At 36.7% G+C, this 25,080-nt stretch overlaps 1 protein-coding gene across 2 annotated transcripts in view; it reads right to left on the bottom strand.

The window, feature by feature from the left end:
- LOC134212911 (uncharacterized) overlaps positions 1-25,080 on the bottom strand; it is a 291,947-nt gene that overhangs the window by 145,006 nt on the left and 121,861 nt on the right. The gene's annotated exons all lie outside the window — the stretch shown is intronic.

The raw sequence follows: 25,080 nt of genomic DNA, 5'->3' as shown, positions 1-25,080 counted from the left end.
TGCATATTGTCGGCGGAAGGAGTATCGGCTGAGTACCGCCAGAAGTTTAACGAACGGATAAGTGCAATCAACGTTAGCGACAACATCAACGATCTATGGGAGTCGATCCATGGAGCGGTGAGCAGAACAGCACGAGAAGTGGTAGGAACCCAGGCGACCCAAGACGGGTTGGTTCAATGTGGAGTGTCAGAGAGTGACATATGAGAAGAACGTTGCCAGAAGTTGGATGTTGGTGTCGGGTACCCGATCGAATAGAGATCGGTACAAGAAAGAGCAGCAGAAAGACAGCGGATTGGAAAAAAGAGTATGAAGAACAAATGATTACTGAGGGGAAAAAAGAATGGAGCAAAATGATATGCGGAGGTTTTGTGAAACTGTCTATGGCGTGTAGAGAAAGACAGCGCCATCTCCCGGCATGTACAACGACCAAGAAGGGAACTTGCTGACAGATAAAAGCGAAGTGGCTACCAGGCGAAAGCAACAATTGAATGGAAGTGAATGGAATTTCTTTTTGTCTTATTTCTCACTTCTCAAGTCTTTCTTCTTAATTCCCGAAGCTCATCTCTCATTTCTAAGTTCTCCCTTCATACATATCACTAATATCACCTTCTCACTAAACTCAACTTCGAGTGCAAAATTAAACACACAATATTCGCGACAGCCGGGTTTGGGCTTTGTGCGATCGCTGGGTAAATAAATTAGGGCAAAATTAAACGCGAAATCCGAGTTTGTGCTTTGTATGGTGAATAAATAAATTAGTGCAATATTGAACGAGATCGTAGTACAACACAGAAAAGTTGCGAGATCCGGGTTTGTGCTTTGTGTGATCAGTGTGTAAATAAATTAGTGCAATATTAAAAGATAGTGCGAGATTGAACGCGTTCAAGATGAGCTTGAACAGCCGGTCTAGTGACTACCACTTCTGCCTTACAAGCAGGAGCCCCATCAAAATGGACGATTGTACCCCGTATGGCATAAAGTCGTTTGGCATAAAGTCATTTGATAATTAATTAATCCGCTAGATTAGCTTTTCTCGGTGATATTTTCAAAAAAAAAAAAATATCACCGAGAAAAGCCAATCTAGCGGATTAATTAATTAATTAACGCGCGGTGATTAGCACAAACAATAAAGTCATTTGGCATAAAGTCGTTTGGCATAATGGTCATTTGGCATAATTGCTATTATAGCTTTGTGATTGTGGGGCCCTCCTTAGCCGTGCGGTAAGACGCGCGGCTACAAAGCAAGACCATGCTGAGGGTGGCTGGGTTCGATTCCCGGTGCCGGTCTAGGCAATTTTCGGATTGGAAATTGTCTCGACTTCCCTGGGCATAAAAGTATCATCGTGTTAGCCTCATGATATACGAATGCAAAAATGGTAACCTGGCTTAGAAACCTCGCGGTCAATAACTGTGGAAGTGCTCAATGAACACTAAGCTGCGAGGCGGCTCTGTCCCAGTGTGAGGATGTAATGCCAATATGAAGAAGAAGAAGAAGAAGAAGAAGCTTTGTGATTGATGAATAACATTGAGCTATTCAGCTTCGCTGATTCTACCATGAAACATTGGACGCATTATTGTACGACGCGGCAAAAGAAGAATAAAGAAGGTTCCTGTATAAACAGAAATATTTCAAATGTTGACTTGACACACCTACTAGCAAATAAATTTTCTTTGATTTAAATTGATATTGGTGGCTAGTTTTATTTTCCATGTAATGGAAACCTGCCAATTTTGTAATTCTGCTTTTTATTAGTTCTTCTTCTTCAATGGCTCTACATGCTAACTGGAAGTTCGCTTGCTTTTCAACTTAGTTTTTTTATAAGCATTTCCTCAGTTATTATTTGAAAGATTTTCTATGCCCACAATTGCATGTATATGAATCCGTTGTTACACTATGTCCAGGGCGTCGAGAAAGTTTCCGATCCGAAAACATCCTAGACCGGACCGAGAATCGAACTCGCCATCTCCGGATTGACAATCCTACGCTTTTGCTCGCAAGGCTACTGGAGACCCCGATTTTATTAGTTAAAGGAATCCTATTCACTCATGCGTTCTAAAAATATTTTTTGAAAAGGAATCCCATTCGCTCATACATGAAGACATTACTTCTTTTTATCGATCTTATCTACCATCGGCACCATATGCTTTATATCGGTGTCAGGCCATTTGGCCGAATGCCGTTTAACCGAATGCCGTTTGGCCGAACGCCATTTGGCCGAATGCCGTTTGGTCACCCGTTCGACCAAACGGCATTCGGCCAAACGGCATTCGGTTAAACGGCATTCGGCCAAATGGCCTGACACCGATATAATTTTGGCCGAATGCCGTTTGGCCGAATAGTTAAAAAAAATTGACCTCAATTTACGAGTGGTCCTTCTTCCTACTTCCTTCTTCTTTCTGCCTTCTTCCTTCACCCTTCTTCCTTCTTCTTTCTTCTTTCTTCTTTCTTCTTTCTTCTTTCTTCCTTCTTCCTTCTTCCTTCTTCCTTCTTCCTTCTCCCTTCTTCCTTCTTCCTTCTTCCTTCTTCCTTCTTCCTTCTTCCTTCTTCCTTCTTCCTTCTTCCTTCTTCCTTCTTCCTTCTTCTTTCTTCCTTCTTCCTTCTTCCTTCTTCTTTCTTCCTTCTTCCTTCTTCCTTCTTCCTTCTTCCTTCTTCCTTCTTCCTTCTTCCTTCTTCCTTCTTCCTTCTTCCTTCTTCCTTCTTCCTTCTTCCTTCTTCCTTCTTCCTTGTTCCTTGTTCCTTCTTCCTTCTTCCTTCTTCCTTCTTCCTTCTTCCTTCTTCCTTCTTCCTTCTTCCTTCTTCCTTCTTCCATCTTTTTTCTTCCTTCTTCCTTCTTCCTTCTTCCTACTTCCTTCTTCCTTCTTTCTTGTTGCTTGTTCCTTGTTCCTTCTTTCTTCTTCTTTCTTCCTTCGTCTTTCTTCCTTCTTCCTTATTCCTTCTTTCTTCTTCCTTCTTCCTTCTTCCTTCTTCCTTCTTCCTTCTTCCTTCTTCCTTCTTCCTTCTACCTTCTTCCTTCTTCCTTCTTCCTTCTTTCTTCTTCCATCTTCCTTCTTCCTTCTTCCTTCTTTCTACTTTCTTCTTCCTTCTTCTTTCTTCCTTCTTCCTTCTTCCTTCTTTCTACTTTCTTCTTCCTTCTTCTTTCTTCCTTCTTCCTTCATTCTTCCATCTTCCTTGTTCCTTCTTCCTTCTTCTTTCTTTCTTCTTCCTTCTTCCTTTTTCCTTTTTTCTTCTTCCTTCTTCCTTCTTTCTTCCTTCTTCCTTCTTCTTTCTTCCTTCTTACTTTTTCCTTCTTCCTTCTCCCTTCTTCTTTCTTCCTTCTTTCTTCTTCCTTCTTCCTTCTTTCTTCTTCCTTATTCCTTCTTCCTTCTTCATTCTTCCTTCTTGCTTCTCACTACTCACTTCGTAAGGAAACGTATTTCAACTATTCGGCCAAACGGCATTCGGCCAAATGGCGTTCGGCCAAATGACCCTTTCGGCCAAACGGCATTCGGCCAAATGACCCTAAACCTTTATATCCTACCTTAACATCACCCGGACAAATACACTTTTCGAAAGAAGGGATCAGATCTCCCTTTTCCTTAAACTGAGTAAATGCCTGCATAAAAGGAAGGAATCATATCCTCTCTTGCCTTCCACCGGGCAAATGCATCCATCAAGAAGAGATCATATCTCTCCTTGCCTTAAACAAAGCAAATGCCTGAGTCGAAAGAAGGAGTCATATTCTCTCTTGCCATCTGCCGGGCAAATGCATTCCTTGAAAGAAGGTATCATATCTCCCCTTGCCTTAAACCGGAGAAATGCCTGTATTGAAAGAACGAGTCATATCCTCGCTAGTCTTCTGCCGGGCAAATGCATCTCTCAACAAAAGGATCTTATTTCCCTTTGCTTTGAACCTAGCAAATGGCTATATCAAAAGAAGGAGTCATATTATCTCTGCCACCTGCCGGGCAAATGCATTCCTTGAAAAAAGGATCGTATCCCCCTTACCTTAAAGCAAGCAAATACATGAATTGGAAGAAGGAGTAATATCACATTCGCCTTTTATCGGGTAAATGTATCCCTTAAAGAAGGGATCATTTCTCCCCTAGCCATAAACCGAGCAAATGTCTGAATTGATAGAAGGCGTCATATCCTCTTTTGCCTTCTGCCGGGCAAATAGATCCGTTGAAAAAGGGATCATGTCTCCAGTTGCCTGCAACCGAGCAAATGTCTGAACTGAATGATGCACCTACATCTTCTTTTGCTTTCTGCCAGACAAATGCATCCCTTGAAAGAAGGAATCATACTTTTCCGTGCCTTAAAGCGAGCAAATATCTAAATTGAAAGTTGGAATGATATCTTCCTTGTATTCTGCCGGGCAAAAAATATGATAAGTGGTAAAGGAGATATGAAACACAAAATCTCTCTTTTAATGTAAAAGCGACAATAATTAAAAAAAAACATATTTTATATTAGTTTCGAAATTGATGATTTTACAAATATGCCAAACGACATTATGCCAAACGACCTTTATGCCAAAAGGCGTTATGCCAAACGACTTGATGCCAAATGACCTACCACCGAATGGACTAAAACGCTTGGAATAATCATCTTTAAACAACTTCAACTCCATAACATTCTCTCAAAGTTCACTAACCCACCACACTAATAAAATCGCGTAAGAAGTTCGAGTGCCAAACGTAAGACCTCTTAAAAATTCCGGCTTCCTCTTCGCTGAAAATAAATGTATGTTATCGGCAGACAACAACAGCATTGCGCTTGCACTGAAGCTTTCACATTAGGAATTCTCTTTTCCACATGAATCCATATCGTAACCGATCACCGATCACCGACGATCACTATTCCATTAAAAAAGTTTTTTTGTTCATCTCCAAAATACGTCATTATCCATCGCCAAATGGCCCTACAGTACGGGTCATCTGCATCAAACGAAAAGAGAATGGAATTTCTGGCAAGCAATTGAAACTCGATCACGTACGGTAATTGTGGGTACTTCACCATAATGCATCAATTGCTTTATTTTCAAACGATTCGCCGCATTTATTCAATTCCTGTATTGTTGTCCGAACACACTACACCGCTGAAGATGTAAAGAGATTTTTTATATTCATTGAAGAGTCATATGCTGCACAATTAAAGTCAAACAGGTGTACCACTGCCGTACTCGTGGTGGTTGCCCGATTGATGTCGATTGCAATAAATTGAAGACATGGCCTTGGTCAAGGTATGTCTTCAACCGCCGGAGTAGAAGTAGCTACAATAAGGTATGCCAGTTGTATTTATTTTAAATCGCCTCATATCCCTTGTTTGATAAAATCGGTCTCAAGGTAATGATAGAATCACGGGAAATTAAAGGTCACAAATGTGGAAGACTAGTCTACAAGAGATTTTAAAGTATGTGTTATAATAATCCAGAGTAAAATGAGTAAAAAGGCTACTCATAGCTCCCATATTCTAAAAGAATGGAGAGTAAATTCTTAATTTTTTTTTTGAGTTTTTATATCAGTACTAGGTACTTATATTACTACTCGAACATTTGTCCTTAATTTTCTGCATCTTTGAAAGATTCAAGTTTTCAATACCAATCAAAAAACCTTTACACGATTACGATAGTTGTTGCTCAAAACTCAATTTATTTTACAGAAAAAAATGTCTGGTGTGTCTGGCGAGAAACACGGAACAATAATTATAAAAACAACTAATTGCAATTCCAATTAATTATCTTGTTAAATCAAAGCACCGCAAAGCAAACTGAGAGAACGATTCGAGTGAAAGGGATAAAGCTTATCGACTCTTCAGAATTACAACAGGTCTCAAAATACAATTCATTCGAATTGTTTTGATCATACTCACTTTCAACAGTGACAATGACGCACACTCCAATAGCTCTGCCCTGATGAAAAGAAAGTTGGCGATCGCCACTTCACACATTGCTCGTCAAAATCAACAACTTATGGGTGACAATCCATGCAGCTTAGGTTTCGCTTCCTCGAGTGTAATTACAGCCTGCGACCATCGTCGTGCACTGGTGTTGCACTCGAAGATGAAAGTATAATTACCTGCCACTACTGCTGTCACCACCGTCCTTTGTCGAGCTGCGCTCTAGAAAGGCGTATCGAAAAGTATGCAATGTATGATATGCGCATAATAAGTCGCCTCCGCCGAGTGGGCTTGAGTGGACAAATTGAAAGCTGATAGCTGGCCGGTTTTCGTCGGGTGGATGATAATCGCTTGATGGTACTTTGATCTGAACTAACGACTTCAAAAGATGTGGTGCGAACACCGAAGGAAGAAGTTTTCACTTTCATTGTCTCTGCACGAAAGTTATGAAGGTAGGAAAAATAGCATGTGCGCAACATACCGGCGGTGAAATTTCTTGGAACTTGATTTTCCCATGGGTAGCGATGTGAGATTATGATTTTTATCTGAAAGCAAGTTCTCACCTGCAAGGACAGGATTAATCGATCAACTTTGTTTTACACTGAATATTTTATTTTCACCTCGTGCACATCGTTTCCATCCACTGATAAAATGTCCAAAACTGGGTCCTTAGTATAAACTTACTAGGGTAAAACGACCTATTATGGAGGGGTTAAGCACCGCGTCAAAACAAAATTGATTTAAAAAAATCTTTAAAAATGAACTGTTTATCTTTTTTTTACATTGCAGTAGTCGAATAGGATGCTAATAAACTCTAGTTTCGTAAATATTACTTCAATTGTGCTGAACTTATGTCGTTTTGTTTTTAACACAATAAAAACAAACTACCGCAATAATAGGACGCAGTTGCCTATTATTGCGATATTTTTTGAAGGTCATTCCTATTGTTGCGGTATTGCCTGTATTTCTTATAGAGAACGATACCACAACAATAGAACCTTAGCACTACCGCAATAATAGGCTCATGGAACGCAATTTTAAAATAAAAAATGTTGATTTTTCATCATTTTGAACGGAATTTTGTCAAGCAAAAGGTGTTCTAGTGGTTGATACGAAGAGTTTTAGCGAATCCGCAAATATTTTTGATGCTATTATATCTAGAATGGAATATTTCAACACTACCGCAACATTAGGGCATACCACAACGATAGGACGTTTTACCCTATATAGTTATTGATATCGATATCGGCAAACACTAAGGATATTTGGTCAAGGCTTTAAGATCAAAGACAATGAAAATAAAACCCGAACTGCATTGGCAATCAGTATAGTAGATGCATAAGTAATTGCTATTGGCGCTGCAAATCTTGTGATCAACATGTTTTGTACAAGACAGTATTTTATCATTTTGGAAGCAAAATTATTAGAGAAAGTAACAACTCTTATATTTACAAAACACTAATGTCATAAACGATTATGAAGGAAATAAAAATTGTCATTGCCTTCTTATGGCAAAGGATTTTTTTTAGAAAACATGTGAAAATAACTACTCCACATTGACAGCCCCAAAATTATATCCAATAGAAGCTACAATTGCCCCACAAAACATGCAATAATAACGAAAAATCCCACACTTTTCCAACGAAGCGGAAACACGTGTCAGAGAGGAACCAACAGTCTCGTGCTGCCATGCCCCATCGCACTGACTGAGATAGGTACCAGAATTAACGAAAAACATAGATCATCTGTATCTCAAGAGCTGGCATTTGAGGTCACAGCCAGTGAAAAAACACGAGAGCGATGACACCGATTTACTTACAATTGGTCGGTATGCAAGCACAGGTAACATGGGACGCACGTGATCTTTTTGCCAAATTAGCTAGTGACTAACTACTGCTCCCCGACAACAAGAAAAAGCACACCGAAGAACGAAAGGCAGTTAGGGACGCGCTAGACCATGACTAAAAGTCTGCACGACTGCTGGCTGGACGAGACGAGCGTGAACGAGGAAAGCATTCGGAATCGGAACCGACCTCTCCCAACAGAATCTGTGGCTGCTTTTACATTGCTTGTAACTTCATTCAGTGCAGATCGGAAGGCGAGTAACCTAATTTTACTGACAACTTGCATTTTTTTTCTGCGGAGTTTGTATTTATGTTCATTGTTTCAGAAACATGATCTAAATCACTAAAATGCTAGCAGCTCAACATTGTATTATAATAATTTATGTTTTCCAAATCGCTAAACAATTCAGATGTTTAAAATGGTGGCAGAGGAAATTGTACAGAAAAATAAACTTTTTTTTTCATATAAACAAAATTCCTATATAAGTCCACAAGAGTAAATATTCAGCACTCAGTTACATTAGCAGCTCATACTGTATAGAGAATATATGTACATTTCCAATAGTACACGCACGTTATTTATGTCTCAATCATATTTTTAATTAGCATTGAAAACTATTTTGGAAACTTGAACTTGAAATTAAAAATGTTGTCCCAGTTACACAGCGATTAGTTTCTCTTCACCTTTCCAGACCGTTCAACAGTAGTTGCACCTTCCTTCTTTATCATTACCATAATCACCCGGCATTGTGGTTCATCATGAAGCCGTTAATAATGGGTCATTATTGTCGCTCGAAATGCTACTGTTCGGCACGATATTAAGACGCTTATGGTGTGAGCCGCATCAAGTCTGACCATGACCATGGTATGGCTTGATATAAAAGCGAAGCAACCAGATTAGAGTTTTTTTTTGGAAATAAATCGATGTGTCCGATATGAAATTGGAAAGGACTGCTCGACCAATAGATAGTAACAGATTTATATCAGAACTTGTTATTCTGTTACATCAGCTTTTAGTAACAGCGGTTGTTATAAAACATGTACCATTAGTAGTTAAAATGACAAAAAATTGTAACAAAATCTCTTCTAGTTTTAACAAAAGTATTACTAAATATGTTATTATTTGAACAAAAAGATAACTCGATGTGTTACATAAAAAGAAGTGAAAATAGCTTAGACTATAACAATTTATGTTATTGAAAAGATTTTGATTATTTATAATGTAGGCAATTAACTTTGTCCAGATGGTTCAACTCTAGGATAGGATGTGACAATAGAATTGCAACTGCCTTGTTGTTTCCTCAGTCGATTGCTTTGACGAGGTGGTGGCCAGTGCTTCCGAATATTTTTTATGCAAAATCCGCTGAATAGTATATGTGAAAAAATCATGTTTTCTCGTTCTCTTCTTCCATAATTCGTAATAAAGGATGCTACGTACTATCAGAAAAAAGTTTTTACATGGAGATGTAAGAGTTTTACAGTGGAATGAGTAAAAAGTTGGTCAATAATGCATCTCATTGAGTGTTTTAAATTAGCATAACTATTAAGAATCATGCATACATCATTTGCAGCCTAGCATAAATTAATTTTACCCAAAAACTGAAAAAACAAATTTTGAATTTTGTCAAAAATTTCAACACGGCCAAGGTAACAACAAGCTGCCCTTTTGAAAATTTGATACCGCCGATCGAAGTAATCGATTGTCATTTTCACCCAATCAGCAAGCGGTACGATTTTGACTGAAAATCGGTACGATTTTTAATGACTAATTGGCACATCCTATCCTAGGTTCAACTTTGAATGTAGGTTCAAGTTATACTGATGCCGGTACCTTCGTTTTTCCAATTCCTATCTACCAGATATGTAAGCAAATTTTTTTTTCGGTAAAAATAAACATATCACATTATGTTATAATCATGTTACAACGATCATGAAATTTTCTTTCCTCTACGTTTTACAGAGAATTTATATCTAAATTATTGCAATTTTTGTTATTTGTAGCACACATGGTCGCTGGCAATCAACGTGGGTTCATTAGTGGTGGTGGTAGTGAAATAGTGCTGGATGGTGAAAACTTTGAAGTGGTAGAAGAATTTTTGTATCTTGGAACATTAGTGACGTGCGATAATGATGTTACCCGCGAGGTGAAAAGGCGTATTGCAGCTGCAAATAGGGCTTATCACGGACTTCGTAACCAGCTTAAGTCCCGTAGTCTGCAAACGAAAACTAAACTCGCGCTTTATACTACTCTGATTCTTCCGGTGGCTTTATACGGCCATGAGACATGGACGTTAAAGGAGGCTGATCGGAGAGCTCTCGGAGTGTTTGAGCGTAAGGTGCTGCGGACAATACTCGGCGGTAAACAGGAGAACGGTATCTGGCGACGTCGCATGAATCACGAATTGTACCAGGTGTATAAAGGGCTGGATATTATTAAGCTTATACAACACGGCAGACTACGGTGGGCTGGTCACATTGTTCGTATGCCGGAAGAACGTCAAGCGAAGATAATATTTAGTAGGGAACCCAGGAGAGGCCGCAGGCTTCGTGGAAGGCCGCGTACACGATGGCTTTTTGCAGTTGAAGAGGACCTGAGGGCGCTCAATGTTCAGGGCGACTGGAAGCGATTGGCCCAGGATCGAGTCCAGTGGAGAAGGATACTCCATTCGGCGTAGGTTCATCGAAGAGCTGTAGCCCATCAAGTATCAAGTAAGTAACACATATTGATATAATTGTGATAAAATTTTGTTATAACTAACTGGTCGGCTACACAGCAAATAATTTTGAAAATTCAACGACCTGTAAAATTGCTGCTTATCCCATCAAACGAATTAACATTCGATATTCAATTACCTAAATTTGTTTGAATTTTACAAGCAAGCACCGTATAAATTTATTTCGATTTAAAAAAAATAGTGAGATCGATTGAATGTCACGTTTATTTGCATGTTCCAAATATGTGCATAAAAATTCATTCAAAATCACAACATAATTTTATCTGTGTAGGTGTGACTACAGTGACTATAATAACAGTGTCGTCAAGTGTCAGAATTGGAACAGAATCGTCTGTCAGTTCCATACATATGCGCGTTCCAAACGAGCAGGAGACCTGTCAAACGTGGCACATGGCGTTACTCTTCTTATAGGACTCTAGGTGCGACTAGGTTTTACCTTTCAAACTACCGTCGTCGGGGCAACAATGGGTTAGATGTGCCACTGTTTTAACTACAAAGAATGCTTGTAGAATAGACCTCTTCATGGTTTCAAAAAAGTATCAAAAATTCAACCAGTCAGCCCAGAATCACAATTCTTATGCTAAAATAAGCCTCCTGTCAAATTTTCAGCTAATTTGGATAAAATTTCGAGGGGGCCTAAGTCGATTTAGTGTTTTTGGGCTATTTTCAATTTTGAAAAAAAAATCTAACAAGAGATATAAATGCCGAAAACTATCGCAACAACCTCTATACGGAAGCTTTAGGTGTGCTTGTGAACAATGCGATTCGTTTCGTTCATGTATTGACCATGTTAAAGTGATTTTCGATCTTTTAAGTGCATAAAAACACTGTTTCCCCTAAAAGTCGTTGTTTTATAAAATTCTTGAATTCATGACAAATCATTGCTAATTTATTATATTATTATTACTCTTTTTTTCCTGGACATTTGAGTAATATAATTGCCAATGTGCGATTTACCGTTAAATTCTTAAAAATAAGAAGCTGAACATTTATCATAAGTATGCACGTTAGGATTTCTTCGAACAAGTTGTTCGAACAAAGAAGCTTTGATTTCATTTATTACTACGATGCACTCAATGGTAAAAGCATACAGACATATGGTGAAATGAACCTAATTTGGAAGTCGTTTGTTGTAAGCATCAAATATCATATGATTTGATTTATGTTTTGTTCGAATAACTTGTTTGAAGAAATCCTAACGTGCAAATTAATGACAACCCGACTAGAAGGTCATATCAAAATTATATCAACCTATGTTATTATGTTATACTAATTTTTTATAACAAAATTTGATAGAAACATGGTGCAGGATGTTGTTAAAATATCTAAATTTCTATCAAAAACTACACTACTAGAAACAAAAAACTATCAAATTTTGTAACAACTTTATCATAAAAATAACATATTCTGATAGAAATTCAAAACAGAATGAGATACAAAATATATTGTTTCTGTGCAGTTGGAATTTGGTCAGGTCGTGATAGTTCTCCAGATTGTGATCAACAATCAGAAATTTTTGTTTTTGTTCGAACAAGAATATTTTTCGAGAACATGAAACTAACAACATTACAAATAAGACAACCTTCTCAAATTATATCAGCGTTGTGATATCTATGGCTGGGTGATTTTGCTACATCTATTTTAATTGCCTACTGTTGGGCAATTTGCTGTTAAGCACTTTTCAAATTATATTATGATATAATCTTGTTACAACATTTGAAAGATAATGGCTATTGAGAACAAAATTGTATCAAAATAAGTTATAAATATCACAATATGTTAAAATTGTGTTCAATTTTTGTTATGCTCTTCTAGTCGGGAAATGTTCAGCTTTTTATTTTTAAGCAATAAGAAGCACCCACGGGGCAAAATGACCTCACTCATGAATTCACTCATATCTTTCAGATGAATATTTTTGAACGAATGTTACCATTACAACTCAATATTAGTTATTCATTATAGTGTAATGGAAAAATTGAGCCAAACTTCTCAATTTTTCTAAGTTTTACTATTTGCAAAATAATTGCCTCACTCGTAAGACTTTCGTGCCATCAGTTTAGACAAAACAAACAACTATGCGTTCACCATTATTTTACATGTAATTCAGTAAAAAAAACATATAAAATGTATTAGAGAGAAGATCGTCGTGAAATGAATCTGGTTTATCAAATTTTGCATCTGCATTTTGCATGAGATGGAGGAGAACGGAATAATTCTCAAGAAACACATACCCTGTTTTGCCTTTCGCGTATACTATACGTAAAAGCTATAGGATCACTCCAAAACCGAACTTTTCATAAAAGGCTCGGAGACCAATAGTGTTATATACCAATCGACTCAGCTCGACGAATTGAGCTAAGTTTATCACTTCGTTATATCAGTAGTTAAACGCATCTCTATATATCGCCTTTTTTGCAATATTAAGCTATACAAGCCAGGCGGTATAAGCCAGTATAAAGCATGTTTGCACTGTGACAGCGTTATAGTCGCGCGTACGTATTTTTCTTAAATGCTAACGGTTATCTGGAAAATCTACTGCAGTGGCTGAAGATCGTAAGTTCTGGACTCAAAGATGGTTTTCATGACTTATACCGAAACCATCTAAACATGTCCCTTGATCTTCAGGAATATGTTAAGGACATGCTTGAATACATATCCAAGCTTCTAGTGATAAGAAAAGCTAGTGTCTTGGTTGTAGACCGCAAGTTCTGGCCTCAAGGGCAGTTTGGATGACCCAGAATATCCCAAAACCATCTAACCATGTCTCCTGATCTTATGGATATAGTTGAATACATATCCAAGCTTGAAACGACGAAAAAAGCGAGAGTGGTGGCTGTAGATAGCAAGTTCTGAACTCAAGGACGGTTTGGATAAGCCAGGATGTCCCAAAACTAACTTACCATGTCCCCTGGTCTTCTGGAATATGTTATGGACATAGTTGAATTCATTTCCAAGCTGTTATTGCCTAGTTTCGTGAATGTAGATCACATCAGGATATCTCAAAACCATCTTACCATGTCTCCTGATCCTTATGAATATGCTATGGATATGGTTGAATACATATCTAAGCTTGAAGCGATAAAAAAAGTTATTTATTTATTTATTTATTTATTTATTTATTTATTTATTTATTTATTTATTTATTTATTTATTTATTTATTTATTTATTCATACTTAAGACTTTAGTCTTTTATGTTTAAGTGCCGATAGTTAGATAGGTGGTTAAAGATCGCAAGTTCTGAACCATCTTACCATGTCTCATGCTCTTCTGGAGTATGTTATGGGCATGGTTGAATACATATCCAAGCTTCTAGTGGCGAAAAAGCTGCTGTCCTGGCTGTAAATAGCAAGTTCTGAACTCAAGGACAGTCTGGATAACCCAGGATATCCCAAAACCATCAGACTATGTCTTTAGGACTTTTGGAATATGTTATGAAAATATTTTATTATATATTCAAGCTAGGAATGACGAAAAAAGCTAGTGCCGGGGTGGTAGATCGCAAGTTCCAGACTCAAGGACGGTTTGGATAAGATATCCCAAAACCATATGTCTATGTTTCTTGATCTTTAGGAATAAGTTATGAATATGGTTGAATACATATTCAAGCTTGGAGTAACGAAAAAAGCTCCCATGGTAACTGTAGATTGCAAGATCTGGACTCAAGGACAGTTTGGATGATCTAGAAACATCCCGAAAAACTATTTTTGAACTTGTTTTGTCAGTTCGCTATTATTAATCACGAAAAGAAATTGAACATATCAAATTTACTGGATAATACCGCTTAGAACGGACGGCGCTGAGGGTTCACGCAGCGGAGAAGATGACTACGCCAGTTCAACGGACGGTGGAACCAGCCCCCACCTTGAGCGAAAGTAAAGAATGTCATACAACAGCTCAAGAACATTAAGTCAGCTGGTAAGAACGGTGTTAGAGTTGAACTGATCAAGATATTGACCACTTGTCAGCATAATCTGATATTCAGAAGCTGGGGATCTGAACAACTCTTCAGGTGACATCAGTCCATCTAAATCTTTGAGAGTCGTGAACATTTTAGATGCACTTTCAAGATTTTTGAGAACATGGCCAATCAAATTCATCATATTTTATTCGCCATATGCAATTTTTCTTATGGCCTGAAGAGCCTTTTCTATAGTGTCAACCTTACCATCGAACATTTCATCGGTTTTCCTTCGCTCACTTCCATCACTAAGTTCATCAAATTGATTTTCTGGACGTCTACGGCCAGTTGACGTTGAAGGTGTTTCTCCGATGTCATAAATCTTTTCAGATTTTTTTCGATTTAATAACTACTGCCCAATATTAGAGCCAGAACAAACTTATGATTTGAAAATATCTTCTTTTAAATGCAAGTAGGTAGATAATAGTTTTTAGGAAAATAAATTTCCCTGATAATAGTTGTTAAAAATTGTAAAATGGCACATGAACAGAGAATTTCCCTCACAATATATGAACAAGGTTACCGTGAAAACATTGAAAACTTTTTAGTCCAGTTGGATAGATACGGTTCCTATATGGAACAATAATTGTCGGTCTATTTTTATTATTTTTTTAACAAAAATAATAATTAAATGTGTACCATTTTTAAGACTAAATTTTACATTTATCAGTTCCACCTTTCGTGTAGTGTTTAATTTGTACTATTTTCTTGGTTTATGCTTGCATAATCGATATAACATAATCGTAATTAACAAAAAAAAAGAATATCAATTTTTTTGATCTTGTGCCAAATTAAAGCTCAACCGCAGCTGGATTCTCGTTTCACAGATAGTATAGACCTCAAACTAGACTGTGACGGTGGTCTCTTGAGACTATTCGGCCCTGCTCGTTACACAGATAAAAATATGTTGTGATATTAAATGTATTTTCATGCACATATTTGGAGCATGCAAATAAACGTAACATTCAATCCATCTCACTGTTCTTTTAAATCGAAATGAATTTGAACTGTGCTTGCTTGTAAAATTCAATCAAATTTAATTAAATATCGAGTGTTAATTCGTTTGATAGGGTTAGCTGCAATTTTACACCTCGTTGAATTTTCAAAATAATTTGCAGTGTAGATATAGTCCAACTTAGGCAGAAAAAAAACTTATCTTTTCAATAATTGTCCATTTTTTTTACTAATTTTAATTAACCGTGTAACTCAACAACATACACATTTTTAGATTAGACCTTTCCAACGGTGTATTAAGTTCCACAATTGGACCGTTATTCGCTGAAACAAGTCTGATGTCTGTGGCGGGGCACTCCTTAGCCGTGCGGTAAGACGCGCGGCTACAAAGCAAGACTGAGGGTGGCTGGGTTCGATTCCCGGTGCCGGTCTAGGCAATTTTCGGATTGGAAATTGTCTCGACTTCCCTGGGCATAAAAGTATCATCGTGTTGTTAGCCTCATGATATACGAATGCAAAAATGGTAACCTGGCTTAGAAACCTCGCAGTTAATAACTGTGGAAGTGCTTAATGAACACTAAGCTGCGAGGCGGCTCTGTCCCAGTAGCGTGAGGATGTAATGCCAATAAGAAGAAGAAAAAGAAGAAGAAGAATGTCTGTGGCGCAATAAGTTTTCGTCACAAAGTGCTGACATTTTGTGAATCTAGGTTCGAACTATCTAGCTATCAAGACACGTAATTCAAAGCAAGTCATTTTTTCGACTTTTTGCCACCACTTTCAACATAGTGCAACCGTGGTAGGTATTCAAGAGACGCGTTCTTAGGTCCATCTTAGGCGGTGTGCAAGAGAACGGTGTGTGTCCAACATAGAAAACCCTTCTCCGGAAAAAGCCAAAGGTGGATTCCTATTTAATTATTTTAATTTCGACTTCTAATAAATAAATTATAATTATCGTCTTTATTTAAGAGGTTTTCAGCCCTTGGCTGGCTCACCTCTGGAGAATGAATAAATAAATATAGTGGACAAAGTAGAATCCTTGTCCAAAACTAGAACAGTTACCTTTTAGTTATTTCATAATAATTCTGAGTCTATCTGCATATAGATCTATATGCTCATTGTTATCTAGTTTATTATTGTTCGAATTCTCTCATAAAGTTTTATTCATGTTACCCGATAAACTGATGCCACTTGTATCAACACCTACAACCCATTATATTGATATCCATTCAATAAAAAATCAATGTCCTTGTAGCTCGTTTATATCACGACTAATATACTCGAGTCCTGATCTAGATCAATTCCCACCAATAGTACAAAACTTAATAAATTTCAGCTCTTTACGATCCTCACGACATTGTTCGACCCTTAGTAAGACACCTAATAAAACTTAATTCTTATTTATGTGATCGTTGGCGCTTTACATGGCGTCAAGTGTTTTCTCAATCACTTGCGCGCTGTTTACTGCACGCGCATTAGCATTCTTCGGATCCTACTCCGAAAGCACCCACAGAGAGACCATGCAATTAGATTAAACACCCACCCACCGAAAAATCTATCTATCAAGCAGGCCATCAGATCAGCGCCACTCGAGGGACCACCTTATTAGGTTAGATCTGAAATCGGATTGCGAACTATGGAGCAAACGGGCTAGCGGCTCTTTTAGTTAAGTATGATTGGCTGACATGTGGGGCGCCGCCGTTTACCTCCAGGAAAGATTTAGTTATAAACAAAAGTGCAACTGATTAGCAAAAAGCTTCGATTAAAAAAAATCGGTTTTCCGGGTTTTTGTGCTATCAGATTTCCAAGAACTTACTATTCCTACAACTTTATTTTCTTCAGACAATCGTACCTCTAATTATTTTAATCGACTTACGCAAGGTCAACTGTATTATATTTGAAACAAGTGACTGTATGTTGGAAACAGGTAGCGGTAGCCATATATGCTCTAAAATATCGCAATCGGATTACGCAGCCTTCCGCTAAGTTGTTCAGAGAAATTTGAATAACAAAAAATGCGCGGAGTACAAATGTCGAGCTTATCTTTACGTTCGAGCGTTCATGGCTTCTCAGCTCCAGTAGGCAGCCAGGTAGGCAGGGTAATCCGACCGTGATGTGGTCTCCAGCAGTATATTGCTTGCTATCATGGTCAAGGTGGGCTGTCTGACGGTTGTTCGCTAGTTGTATCGAGTTTTGTTGCCGCAAAATAGTGGCGGATGATGATAGCCAGTGCTACGCAGCGGTCTACTTAATGATTGAGTAGGGCATCTCGATGAGGAAAAAGTCGATCAAGCTCACAAATAAACTAAGTTAGTGCTGTTCAACATGTTTGTTTATTTACCTGGCACGTTCTATTTATGTTTGATAGATATCCTTTCCATGGGATTGGAGAAATAGTTTACCTGTAAACAAAGAAAAAGAAATAAATTTGTTTAAATACATTTGTTTGATGAAATTGAAATATGGCGCTTCAATGTTATGACAGAATAATCCACCTATCTGTAACGATACCTTCATCGTTTCAATCGTTTGGTTTCGCCTTGGTGTGATACACATCGTAAATAATTTCCTACATTACGGCTCTTGCAAATGCCATACAGCGAATCAACCAAACAACCTTATATGGTTCAACACACAATTTTCTTTATAACTTTTGAACGCAATGACCGATCGCGTTTATTCAAAAGTGATCAACTAGGGTTTGTCCCCCGTCAAATGCAAGTTGCTACTGAGCGATTCCAAGCAACAGCATCAAAATGTAAGAAAAATTTTTATTCATGACTATCTATTGAGTTCAAACTTTGCACAGTTTTTCAATTTCATTCAAATCGCAATTTTTCGATATCAAATCTTCATATTGAGTCACGACTAACTTTTCAAAAGGGTGTATGTGAAAATGGTTCAAAAATATTCAAAAAGCTGCATAGCGAAAAAGGTATGTTCGATTGTTATGCTTTTTTAGCAAAGTTGGACAACTAAATGGTGATTCTTAAGAAAATGTACATAATAATTTTTTTTGCGTTAAAAAATATCATTTTTGTCACAAAAACTCAAATATCTCAAAACCCTATCTATTTACGAACGTATTTTTTAGGGAAAACGGTCCATTATATTAGCCATCTACAATACAAATTTTGTGATGGTAAACTAATAAACAAAAAAGTTATGACATTTCAAACATTTTACAATTTTTACATTTAGTAAAAAAAATTTATCCTTGAATTTTTTTTCGAAAATCGCGCAGTTTGATGCTGATTTTATTGTTAAGGACCTTGCGTGAGTTAAACATGTTGTTTTTATGATATTTCCTATTTATGTATTCATCAATATTATGGATATATATACTAGATTTAAATCGGTTAAGTATTACTATATGGAAAAGTGACTAAGGTTTTTCGGTTTCCATGTGCACACATACATACATACACACGGACAGACAGACATTTGGTACTGGTATACAGGCATACCTCGATCTAGTACGTATCCCCGATAGTGCGTACCTTCGATAGTACGTACCCTCGATTGTACGTACATTTTACCTCGATAGTACGTACACAAAAAAAAAATTTCTCGTTCTATTTTCTATACGATTTTAGTTAAAATTTTAATATGTTTTGATCATGGCACATGCGTGGGGTCCTTTATATGTTACGTAATCATTTTACATCTGATTTAAACACCATCGTGAGCTTATAACGAGTTTAGTTGCAGTACTTTAAAGAAACAGCGCTTAATAATTGTAAACCAATTCAAGGAACTTCTGAAACAGCTGATTGCATTCACTAAAAATATTAGCATAATTGAATGGGTGTGGATGTATAGATTTTCTTAGAAAGCAGAATAGCTATCCACTTAATTAAACGATTATTATGTTTATGAATTATTTCATCTATCAAGGAAGTTAGTTCTAGTTCTAGAAATCGTCCCCATGCATTATTTCACCTAACAGACCAAAGAATATCTCACCGAGGAGCAAATTAAATTCATCATGTGAATAGTGTTTCACAAAAATGAATTTGCGGCAAGATGTTTAATAGTTTAATTCAGTTCACAGTAAGTTTAGTTCCAATCTATCCCCTTGTTGGTGACAACATTTTTCTTGAGAAACAAATTAGCAGCGTTACTAAAATGAAGATATTTTTTTGGTTGAATAGTTATTTTTAATTTATTTATTTTGTTATGTTTTTCAGTTATTTATTTGAAATAAAAATTCAGTTATTTCCCAGGAGTTCCTTAAAAAAATCATCCCTAGATTCCACTAGAAATTCAATCAGGAGTTCCTTCTAAGATTCGACGTCTCACTGGAATCATAGAAGAAGTTTATCCTGTAACTGCAGTTTCTCCCAAGGGTTCTTCCATACAATTCCATACAGGATTTCACTTGATATTCAATCAAGACCTGTGCGCCGATTGAAATTATATCAGCGTGCCAGATAATTTTCAGCCAGAGTCAGCGGCGGTGGCGTGGCGGCGTCATGCCGCTGGTGATTTGCGGCGACGTGAATCAATTTCGTGTACACCCAGGTTTTTTTACACGGTTGGATTTCATTAATTTCTAGGTTAACCTGGAATTCCACAGCTTTTTAAATACCCCCTGAATTTTCTTTGATTTTTTGTGAATTTTTTCGTGGGGTTAACTCAGTGCTTTATTGACGCTGAAGATCTTAAATGACCAAAACCAAACCGTGTAAAAAAAAACCTGGGTGTATTTATGTTTCTCCAGGATTTCCTTCGGAAGTTTCTCTAAGAATTTCTCCGCAAGTTCCCCCAGAAATCTCACCAGATCCGTCAGGAATTTATCTGCAAGGTCCTCCAAGAATCCCCCCGCAAGTTCCACAAGAAATTCCTCCGCATGTTCATTCAGGTCTTCCTCCGCAATTTCCTTCAGGCCATCCTCCAAAAGTTCCTCCAGGAATTTCTCCGAAAGTTCCTTAAGAAATTTCTCCGTAAGTTCCTCCAGGAATTCCTTTGGAAGTTCCTCCGGAAGTTCTTCCAGAAGTTCCTCCAAGAATTCCTCCGGAAGGTCCTCCAGGAATTCCTCCAGAAGTTCCTCCAAGAGTTCGACTAGGATTCATAGGAATTACTCCAGAATGTTCTCCGTGAATCCTTTCAAAAATCTTTCAAAAATCCATCTTAAATTTTTCTTTCAGAAGCTCCTCCATGAATTCTCCCAACAATTTCATCAAGAATTTCCCCGGAAATTACTTCGAGAGTTTCTCCAGAAATCCCTTTTCCCCAGAAAATTTCTTCATGAATTCCCCGGGAATTCGTTTCGGAATCCCCACAGGAATTTCTCAAGCTATTCTGCATGGAATTCCTTCAAGAACTACTCAGGGAAGTTTCTTTTTTAGGAAGAGTTTTCGAAGGAATTCTTGTGAGAGTATTCGAAGGAGAGGGTCCCAGATGGATTTTTTGGATTTCTTGGAGAAATTTTCAGAGAAATTCCTAGATGAGTATCGGAAACAAATCTAGGAAACAATTCTAAAATAAGAAGTTCATAAGGAATTTTCAGAGAAAAATATTTTTAAATTTCCAAACAAATTTTAAATAAAGTTATGAAATAATTTCATACTTTTAGTAGAGTGTTTAATAGATCGTCATCTTATAATTTATAATTAAAAACTTTATCGACAAACATCACCTCAATTCGTCGAGCTGTGTTGATTATTATATGCAAGTCATCAAACTTCGTTTTTTAGTGGACATTTATCCTATTCGTTACACCTTGGTGCACGAGAAGCGTAAACACGATTGTAAAGACGAGAATACTAAAATAACATAAAACGGTTTTACATCTTCGACATTTTTCTTGTTATTTTTATACCCATCGCAGTGTTAAATACTCATAGGTATAATTACGAATCATAATGAAGGTTCCTCCAAACCAACGCGATGCGACTGTTGCTATGGCTGGCAGCTTGTTGCTTTGATAAGGCAGCGTCATTGGCGTCAATAGAGTCGCAACGACAGTGATAGGCGACCTTAAAGACCATGAAATATATAGGAAATCCATAAAATACGTTAAGTAAAAATTAAGTGATCTATCAACCACCCCCAATCGTCGCTTTTTGTAGAAACATGCATAATCGTACATATGTGTAACATATATTTAAAACATCACTCCTGCAAATGTCACGAAATTTATGAATGTTCTGAAGTAAGCATATGCGGTATTTCGAAAAATTTCGTTTCAGGTGGTTCGAAACGAAATTCCGCAAAAATTTCGCTAGAAAAAACTAGCTTCTAACGAAATTTAACGGAATTATCAAACGAAATTTAACGTATTATCAAAAATTTTGGCTGCGCCGCTGAACAAAATCATAAAACTATTCAAAATAAACTATTCATAAAACACATTCAAAACTTTATGTTATACTTTTTTTTCTATTAACGTCTACTACAAAATCCCATTATGTGTCGACAAATACGTATTCAGCTTTCTTCTATAAAACGTCTTTGGTGTTTTGTTAGAATGTCCAACAGAAAACGAAAAATTTCTTATCTCTATCCCATTTTTTCAAAAGTTATCCGACTCAATATTTAAGACGTTAGGGTCAGAGTGTAAATGTAATCAGATATGAACGAGATCAGTACAACTTTGAAAAGAAGCAAAGTCGTGGCGTGGTCCTTGTGAAGTATTTTTAGTGCGCCTCTTATTTAGTAAAGGCCAACTTCTTCACCTCTTATGCCACAAACCAGATTTAAGCGCATGACTAATTACCGCTCAAGGGTTAGGAAGTCCCTAAGGATAACATTAAACGAAGCACATGATTTTGTGTTGGATTGATTTGAACCACGGTTTTCGTCTTCGAGTTTTCAAACTTTTGTATGGAAAACAACTTTTTGTTTGAAAAAAGAAAAAATATTTCTTCATACCTGGCAACTAATTGTCGAATCGGACACAAATTTGTAAATACAATGATGCAACTTCAGCCCCCAAATTAGTACCTTTAGGAGTACCTTCTGTACATCAATGATATAAAGCAATGTATTAAGTATTGCAATATTAATCTCTTTGCTGATGATACGGTATTATTTATTGGTGAAAAAGATCCTTTGTTATCAGTTGAAAAAATGAAAGATGATATTGTAACACTGACTAAATGGTTGAAATTTAACAAGTTGAAACTGAATATACAAATAACAAAATCAATGGTTGTAACCAACAAAAAAATAAATAAACGAATTAAAACTTTATATTGATGGAACAGAGATTGATAGAGTAACGGTGTTTATATTTAGGTGTGCATATTGATCGGGAATTAAATTTTAAAGATATACAATATAAATAATATTGTTAGAAAAGTAGCAAGAAAGTATGGTATGTTAGCTCGTCTGAGAAATCAGTTAACTTTTTGGAGTAAAATCTTTTTGTATAAGTCTCTAGTTGCACCACATATGGATTACTGTTCGTCAGTTTTGTTTCTGGTTGGCGACACGCATCTCAAAAGGCTACAAAAATTGCAGAATAAGTTTATGAGATTCATTTTGAATTGCAATAGATATATCCATATTATGTTGGATGCACTATAATGGCAAACTGTCAAACAACGAATTACATTTAATGTGCTCGTGCTAATTTTTAAACTAAAGAACAACCTCATGCCAGAATATTTAACAAATATTATTGTTAGAGGACGAAATTTACATCAGCATAGAACTGAGCAAATTGACGATTCACGTATTGTACCATTCACGATAAATCAAAAGTCAATGTATTATAGAGGAATACGTATTTTTAATGAATTACCTGTAGATATAATAAATGCTAGAACTATTATTAAATTTAAAAGAAAGTGCTCTGAATTTGTTAAAACCTATGTATATTAGAGTGGGGCGCAGTTGTATGGAAAAACGCAAACTTCGTCCGATCAAGTAAGATCAATGTTTTTCTGAATCGTTTTGGAACTCCTATTCACTGTGCAAAATATGGGCTCAATTGGTTGCGACCTCGTATGCCGCATTGCGTTTTAAATTTACATGGAGATTAGTATGGGAAAACTAACTTTTTCACATTTTTGGTATAAGCGGCTTCAATTTATAATCAATCACGTGACTCAATACGTTAGCATATAGTCTGGAAGATGCCGAAAGACTTTGCCGAAGAAGGTACGTAGCTGGAAGTTCTACAAAAAATGTTATTACGTTTCGAAAATTGATTTTTCAAACCATATGCAAGAAATCAATGTTTCTGCCAGCACTACCGGACGACCTATGGTTAACGAAGGGCAAAACCCATCTTCCTTTTTGTCGTTTTTTTTTCTTTGTGAAATGATTCAGGATAGCTCCCATGAGCTCTAAAACCCTATAAGAACAATTATTTTGAAATAACACTCAGATAAATTATTGGTCTACGTAGTTCGGCAGTGCTGGCAGAATAAACGATTTTTTGCATATGGTTTGAACACTTAATCTTCGAAACGTTATAACTTTTACGTGGACATTCCAGCAACATGCCTTCTTCAGCAATGCTTTTCGACATCCTTTGGGTTATACTTTAACGCAATGTGCCACTTGGTTTACGATGAACTGAAACCTCTAGTAGTAGAAATGCAAAAATACACGTTCTCCCCTACTAATTTCCATACAAACTTCAAACGCGATGCGGAAAGCGAGGAAACAACCAATCGGTCCCAACTTCTGTACAGTTGTTCAGGATCCAGAATAGCTTCGGAAAACCATTGAATTGAAAAAATGACCACGACGCCCCACTCTAATGTATATGTTAAGGTGAAAACTGTATGAATTAATTCTAATTATCTGAAGATATATAAATAAATGAACTACATATATTATATTATATTATAATTTATTTATTTTACAATAGGAACTGCTGCCGTAAAAACTTTGCGATCACATTTCTGAAATGCAATCTGAAAGACTTATCTTTGTCCATTTTAAAAATGAGCAGAGGATTCGTCTAGCGAGCAAATAGTTTTGATTTAGCTCAATACCTTAAAACCTCGCTGATAAATGAATATGAACTATGCTTCAGCTTAATCACATAAGTCTTAAATGAAATAAGGTGAAATAAAGTTAAATAGAATTTAAATTAGGAAAAAAAAATCCCACAATTCCCATATTTGTATATACATACTTACTGATATAAAGCTGAACTGATATAAAATTCATCAGATTCGGAAGCACCCACTGCACAGTGAATTCCTTTGAAGACGGCACAAATGCTTTGGTATTACTTTATTTAAAGTAAAACACTGGTAAAAGGGAACACGGCGATTTATCCCAGCCTGCTTATTCTGTTACTATAATTACATTAGACTTGCCTACCTAATGTACAATTCCGCGGAAAAAAAATTAAAATTTCGTTTTGTTTCGAAAAAAAAAACGAATTAAATGGACGTTGATTTCGTACCGTTTCGAAGTCTCGAAAGTAAATATATATTTCGTTTCGTTTCGTTTCGAATCAACACAGACATTTTAAATTTCGTTTCGTTTCGTCAGGAAAAAGTGTCTTATCGCATACCCTTATTCTGAAGCATTAAAAAACAGTACATATTTTGTAGAAAAAGCCTCACATCTAGACCAACATTTGAAAAGGGCGTAACAGCCAAAATTTATTCCTTCTGAATCTTTGTCTACATATGTAGCAATATATGTAGACGAGGAACCAGAAGGAATAAATTTTGGCTGTTACGCCCTTTTCAAATGTTGATCTAGACATGTACAAAGACGATGATTTAGCTCAATGCTAC

The sequence above is a fragment of the Armigeres subalbatus genome, chromosome 2 (assembly GCF_024139115.2).
Source record: "Armigeres subalbatus isolate Guangzhou_Male chromosome 2, GZ_Asu_2, whole genome shotgun sequence".
Lineage (NCBI taxonomy): Eukaryota > Metazoa > Arthropoda > Insecta > Diptera > Culicidae > Armigeres > Armigeres subalbatus.
This window is presented reverse-complemented; position numbering and strand designations above follow the sequence as displayed.